This window comes from Phodopus roborovskii, unplaced genomic scaffold (genome assembly GCF_943737965.1).
Source record: "Phodopus roborovskii unplaced genomic scaffold, PHOROB, whole genome shotgun sequence".
Taxonomy (NCBI): domain Eukaryota; kingdom Metazoa; phylum Chordata; class Mammalia; order Rodentia; family Cricetidae; genus Phodopus; species Phodopus roborovskii.
This window is the reverse complement of record NW_026125030.1, coordinates 23,046-29,045: the sequence shown is the minus strand read 5'-3', so window position 1 is coordinate 29,045 and position 6,000 is coordinate 23,046.

The following is a 6,000-nucleotide window of genomic DNA, read 5'->3' as shown; positions in this document are numbered from 1 at the left end:
GTGAGTGTAGTCTCCATGAAGGCAGGAAAGAGTTGGACTCTGTGGAGCTAGACTTGTAGGTGGTTGTGAGTCACCTGATATGGGTGCTGGGAACCAAACTCAAGTCCTCTGAAATAGCAGTAGGTATCTTTAAATGTTGAACTATTTCTCCAGCATCCAGATAAGCAGTCTTTAGCAAAACATTAATCAATACAATTTGGGAAAATGTAACAATGTATAATAAAATTTCATAACACATAATCCAACTTTCTGTGCGAACCTGTAGAAGTTCCAAGTTGACTCTGCAGCCAAGTATATACAGCACAGACCCAAGGCAGCCTAGAGAAACTGTGGAGGTTGGACTGCCTTTTAAATCTCTGTCCGAGAGGATTAGTCCCGAACTGTACAAGGTTGGGACAGACAGAGAGCAGCCAAGTAAGGACTTTGAGAACCGAGTTGAGATTGACGTTGCCCCCAGAAAATGTGCAGCAATGTCTATAATCTAACCCTGATGAGATTGCTTGCATTCTGTGGACTTTAACTAAAGTCTGCAGTGCACATCCACATTGCTGGGAAACGTTCCAACGTAGGCAACACAGAGAGACCCAAGGAATGTGGCTAGCCTCCAACAGTCAAGAAAGCAACTCACTTAAATCAGAGGGTCAGATGTTCAAAGACGTTAAGGTGTGAGTGTCACTTAAAAGAAGGGAGGGTACACATACTTGGATGTAAAGTTAGACATCTTCATCAGAGAAACTGTGTGAGAGAGTGAAAATAAGGAAATTGTAAATTTAAGAAACAATCTGAATTTCATAATTTGCTGTATTGGTTCAGCAGCAAATTAGATGTGATGTAAAAGTCAGTAAGCATGAACACTTAAATTTATAAAAATTATCCAGCAATACATTGATAATAATAATGTATCTATTTCTTTTTGGGTAATAGAGGACAATGTTTTGTTTTGTTCACCCAAGTGTATATGGCCGGTTTCATTGTTTTGCAGGATGTTCGGTTCATGGAGCTTTAGTGAGCAATGCATGTACATGTTCACATACTTGCATATGCATACATATCCCTATAGTGACTGTATCATGTAAGTCACTGGAGGATAAAGGGATCTGCATGCTTGTAAGACTCCTATACTTTACTAAAAGTGATAAAATACTAATTCAAAAGAAGACAGAAAAGGAAGGGGGGGGGACCCAGCTGGGATAGACATAAGCAAATGGTATCACAACAGACTTAAATCCAATCATACCAATAATCAGTGTAAATTATCTAAACACATCAGGGAAACCACTTTAAATATAAAGACATGTGAGCACTAAAAGATGAGAAAACGATGAATTGTATAAGCCATAGGAAAGATGGAGTGCCATGTAGACAAAGATGATTTCAGAACAGGCACTATTACTAGAAGGAAAGGGGTATTGATCCACACAGAAGATGAAATAGTTCTAAAATATGCTGCGGTGTTGTTGTAGTGTGGGAACGTGGCCAGTCATACATGGCATAGTGATGCTTTGATTAAGAGGCAGTCACACACACAGCTGTGGTTCCCTAAGATCGAACCATCTAGTGAAAGACACTGTAGGCATGTTGGTTTGCATAAGAGTATTCTGTGATGTCCACACTAGGTTGGAATTGCCCAAGACACTGTTCTCAGAAAGTATCCTCATAGTTAAAGTGACAGTTAAAATTACTTTGAGCATTGTAGGCAGAGCTAAGAAATAATACAGTCTTTATTAGAAATAAACAGTTATGAACTGGAGAGACAGCTCAGGGGGTGAAGGGCACCCTGCTGTAATGTAATTATGTTGGGAAATGGTCATGTGCTGTCGAGTCCATGGAGAAGCTAGCTCTAGAAGAGGGCTTGCCCTCCTCCCTGTTGGAGGAATGTATCTCAAAGTGCCTGTCAAGGCCTTCCGTCTGGAGATGGGCTGCCCACCCCAACTCTGAGATACAGAGGGCAAAACAGCTCAAGGGTAAACACTGTTGTTCCCTTGAGAACAGCCAGAAGATTAAACTGGTTCCAGCCAAAGTTACTGTTGTTTATCCCATAATGAAAAGATGCCTGCAGTGGAACAGAGAACCTGGAAGTTAGCCCTTGGCAGCTCAGCCACAGAGAGAAAGCTCACCTGGGAACTGCAGCTGATGCTTCCAACTTCCCCAGTCAGTTCCTGCTGGGTGTCATTTGTGCCCAATTTAGTGACATCACCTCTAGTTTCCGCTATTTGTTCTTTTACTTGGAAACCTTACCTGAGGGGGGCACTCTGCTCTGCCAAGGACTCTATCAGGAACTCCAGCTGATGACCTTAAAGGGGCTTTTCCATTCAATTTTTGCTGTGTAGTTTGAGCACCTGATTTGATGTTTTGCTGTCTGTCTGTCTGCCTGCCTGCCTACTACTTGTTTGCTTGCGCTAGCTAATAAACTCACACATCCTATCAATACTGTAGCTCTGTACAGAACATTCTCAGGACTGTATAGAACATTGCCCATGTATAAGATGAGATCACCAGCACCACATAATAGCATGTATGGAGGTTTGGTTACAATCTCAGATAAAATTGTGTGTGTGGAGGGGGGGATGTTACTGGCCAGTGGCCTAGCTGAAATGGCAAGCTCCAGGTAGTAGGTGACTCTGTCAGAAAATAGGAGAAGGATAGGGAAACACACACACACACACACACACACACACACACACACACACACACACAGCTGTAGCCTGCAGACTCACTTCACTCGCAACAAGCACCAGAACAACTCTAAATAAAACATGGGCAAACAGAAAGCAGATGAAAATATTAATATTGCATGACCAAAGGAATTTACTCCATGGATGTGAGGATGTTTTAATATTTGTATTTACTAATGTATTTCACATTAGTGGAAGGATCAAAGAGGAAAGCCAAATGACCATCTCCATGAATCTCTTTGAGAAAATTCAACACCTATTCTTGGTTTTAAAAGCTTCACAAAATGAGAATCAGTATGTATTAGCCTATTACGCAAGATCCAGCTTCATGCCTGATGGAATGAGAGGAAGCAAGCATCCAACATCAGGGAGCTGAGGAAGAACATTCTTTCTCTGGAGTATCATAGTTGTTGGTGTTCTAAACACAATTAAAGAAGAGAAAGATATCAATGGTTTAAAAGCTGGAACAAAGACACACACAATTATAATCATTAGCAGATATCATGGCTGCCTCAAAAATGTAACAGAGAATATGTTGAAATATTGTATAGTATAGGATTGCATTACATAGTAAATTAACTGAACAAAAATCATATATTAAAAACCAATAATCCTCATATATGCAAACCATATCAACAGAAAATAAACAAGCGCCTAAATACTAATGAATAAGCCTAGCAAGAACTCCAAGGTCTGTGGGTAGAACAGTGTAAATATTGCTCATGACCAAAAAGGTGGGCACGACACAGATGAACTGTGACTCATCTCCACAAAGACCTTAGTGCTCTCAAAGATAAACAAAAATCATAATACACATTCGGTAAGATGCAAACTGGATTGCTTTGGAACTAGGCAACCTAATTTTAGCATGTATCTGGAAAACAAACAATCCTGGGGAATCTAGGAAAATTCTAAAAAATTAAAAATAATTGTCACATGACCGCCTCTATCAGATAGGAAAATGTAATATTCAAAACAATGTGACAAATAGACTAATGGAAAAACAGTCTGAAGGTAGAGCTCTGGGCATGGAGGAGTTTACTCTGTGGCAAACGTGGCTTTCACACCGGTGGATGGGCTGATTACACCGTGACTCTTAGCCCTGTTCCTGCCTCCCATGCTCTCCTTTGTTGCAAAGGTCGTGGCTGGAAGCCAGTGCGTTATATTCCCAGATTAAATTCTCAGCTGTCTCAGTTAGGTTCTGCAACTGAGATGAGCTTGGTACTGAGTGCAGGGGAAGCGTCTAGGTTCTTTTGTCTTTATTTAGGACCAAATGCACATATATAATGTGTTTTGATATCATCCACCCCCATTCCTTCCCTTCAATTCCATTCCTATTTCCCCAACACTTTAATTTCCCGAAGTTACGTGCTTTCTCGCTCTCTTGCTTTCTCGCTCTCTTGATACCCTCCACTCCTCTCCTTATTCCCCACACTGAGTCCACTTAGCGCTACCTGGATATGGGTATCTGCACTGGAGTACCCATATAAGTCATGGAACTAGTAGGGAACACGATTGGGGTGGGAATCTCAAGGGAAGGGGATAGATCGTAGACAGTGTGAAGGGAGAAAGGGGCATGATGGGACAGGAAAGGTTAAATGGGGTGGGGATTGGATGCCAGGTATAGATCTTTGAAAATGCTGCATGGAAACCTGATATAGAAGCTTCCTAACAAATCACATTCACAGATACGTGCACACACATGCCTATAGAGACTGATGGAGTTACCCAATAGCGGGAAAATGCTTTTCTCAGGAACCAGAGTTTTCACAGAAGTCCAGCTACCTTTACCCAGCTGTGGCTGCTGGTATGTTATGGGAATTCATGTGAACGGTTGTGGTTGTAGCAGCATCATTAAAGGGCAGGTCTCAGGGTTCCTGTGGGGTGTCTACAATGTACAATGACATTCCCAGAACGTGTGTGTGTGTGTGTGTGTGTGTGTGTGTGTGTGTGTGTGTGTGTGTGTGTAGCTCAGCTGTGAGCACAGCCTGGTAGTGCCCAGCCTCAAGGCTATCACAGCTTCCTGGTCACCAAATCCCTTACCTTCTTTTGCTTCTTTCCCCCTTCCAATGTCTTTGTATAAAATTACTTTCTATTTGAAAGATCTAGGATACTTTCAGATTTCCTGAGAGCACACTAACTGATTTAAGAAGGAAATAACTATTGAATAATTGATATCGGTGTTATTATGGGTCATCAGCTTCTGGAGAAAGAGGATTTGAGTCCCTACATCATACCTTATATTAAAACATGTCTCAGATAATCAGTAATTGAAAAAGAAATGTAGTAGAAATACATAGATAGTGTATTATAAAGCATAACCTCAGAGTTGAGATACTACTAAGGTTTAACATGCTGCAGACAATAGAAGCATTTGAAAATTTAATTTCATAATAGAGTTGGAATGAGAAAAAAACCCACCATGAGGGAAGTCAACAAACAGGAAAAATACTTGGAGTGCTCATCTCTAGATAAACGGCAAGACCCCTGCAGGGAGAACAATAAAGATCATGGATGGACAGGAAAGATAAGTAGGCCTTTAAGACAAGCACCAACAATTCACTAATAAGCCTGGGATTTTCTTAGTTGGGAAGTTTCTGACTACAAACCCAAGCTCCTTACCAGTTATTGGACTGTTCAAATTTTCCCTTTTTTTGTGATTCGGTGTCTATATAGGCATTTATCCATTTATTCTGTTATCCAATATTATGATATTCTTTTATAAATTTTATTTATATTACTTTAAGTCATAAAGTCTCACCTTTCACTTTTTATTCTTTCAATTATTTTATTTCGTGTCAGAGAAAGAGAGAGAGAGAGAGAGAGAGAGAGAGAGAGAGAGAGAGAGAGAGTGTAACTGTATGTCACATGTGTGGTGCATCTGGCGGCCAGATTGTGTCAGATCTCCTCGGACCTGGAGTTACAGGTGCTGGTGTCTCACCTGATCTGGGTGCTGGGAGAACAGGAAGTTCTGGTGCTGGGAGAACAGGAAGTCTGGGTGCTGGGAGAACAGGAAGTACCTTCAACTGCTGAGCCATCTCTCTGCCTCCTCGCTTCTGATTTTTCAATTTGACTTTTTTTTTTTTTCTTCTTCTTCTTGATTAACCTAGTTAAAGTTCTGTGACCATTGTTTTTCTCAGGAAGGGCTGGACATGTCTCTGCCCTTGAGTGTGGCAATGGGATCAACTTATATGTAGTGTGCTAACTCATCAAACTGTCTGTAGTAGTATGTATAACTCCTTGCATATCACTTACACCCCAATAAAGCTGCTAATATACTCAGTCACTCATAATAAGAAAACTGTACATTCAAATTGCAATAGAT